This window comes from Otolemur garnettii, unplaced genomic scaffold (genome assembly GCF_000181295.1).
Source record: "Otolemur garnettii isolate 467f Iridium unplaced genomic scaffold, OtoGar3 scaffold00169, whole genome shotgun sequence".
Taxonomy (NCBI): Eukaryota; Metazoa; Chordata; class Mammalia; order Primates; family Galagidae; genus Otolemur; species Otolemur garnettii.
In genome coordinates, this window is record NW_003852564.1 from 2,318,474 (window position 1) to 2,319,401 (window position 928).

Consider the following 928-nt stretch of genomic DNA (forward strand, 5'->3'; position numbering starts at 1 on the left):
ATCTTATTTGAATTCCACCAATTTTTCAATGTGTCCTTTTTCTGTTTGAGGATCTGATCCAGGGTGCCACATTGCACTTAATTGTCATGTCTCCCAGATATCCTGGTCCTGGACATTTCCTAAGCCTTTTGTAGTTATTCATTATCTTAAGAGTCTTAAGGAGCACTGGGCTGGTATCCTGCACAGTGTCTCCCAAACTGAGTCTTAGTTTCTGTGTGTGTGTGCGTGTGTGTGTGTGTGTTTTAATTATCCTGGGAAAATGGGTTTGGGGAAGGGATACCACAAGGTGAAGAGTCTTTCTCATGTCATCATATCACAGGGTATATGATATCTATATAGATGTACTAGTGATGTTAACACTCACCACTTTTTTAAGGTAGTATTTGCCAGTTTCTTTACTATGAAGTTGCTATTTTTACCTTTCCTTTTCTATTTTTGGAAGCAAGTCACTGAGTCTGGAACATCATAGGGAAGAAGAGGACTTATAAAAACTAAGTCCCACCAGTAGTAGGGATGAGCATCTATACTGTTATTTGTAATTCTTCTGCTTAGGAAATTTGTATATTTACTTATTCACTTAATTATCTTTTTATATCAGCATGGACCCAGGTTTTTTTTTTTTTTTTTTTACACTTTGGAATATAATCCAAAAGCCATCAATTTTGTGGCTTAAATTGTCATTCAGCAGGTCAGTGTTCAAGATAGTCATTCTTTATAGTATTCCTCATAATCCTCACTCTTCTTGCCAGATAGATCTCTTCTCCACAGTGTCTAATAGGCAAGAAATTCAATGCATTTAGATTGCTGAATTTCAATGTGACACACAACTAAGGAGAACACGTTTCAGTTCTATATTTAAAATTTTGTAAACCTTCTTTCTATCATTTGATTATTCCAACAAATAAATTTGACTTGAGGCATTATTGAA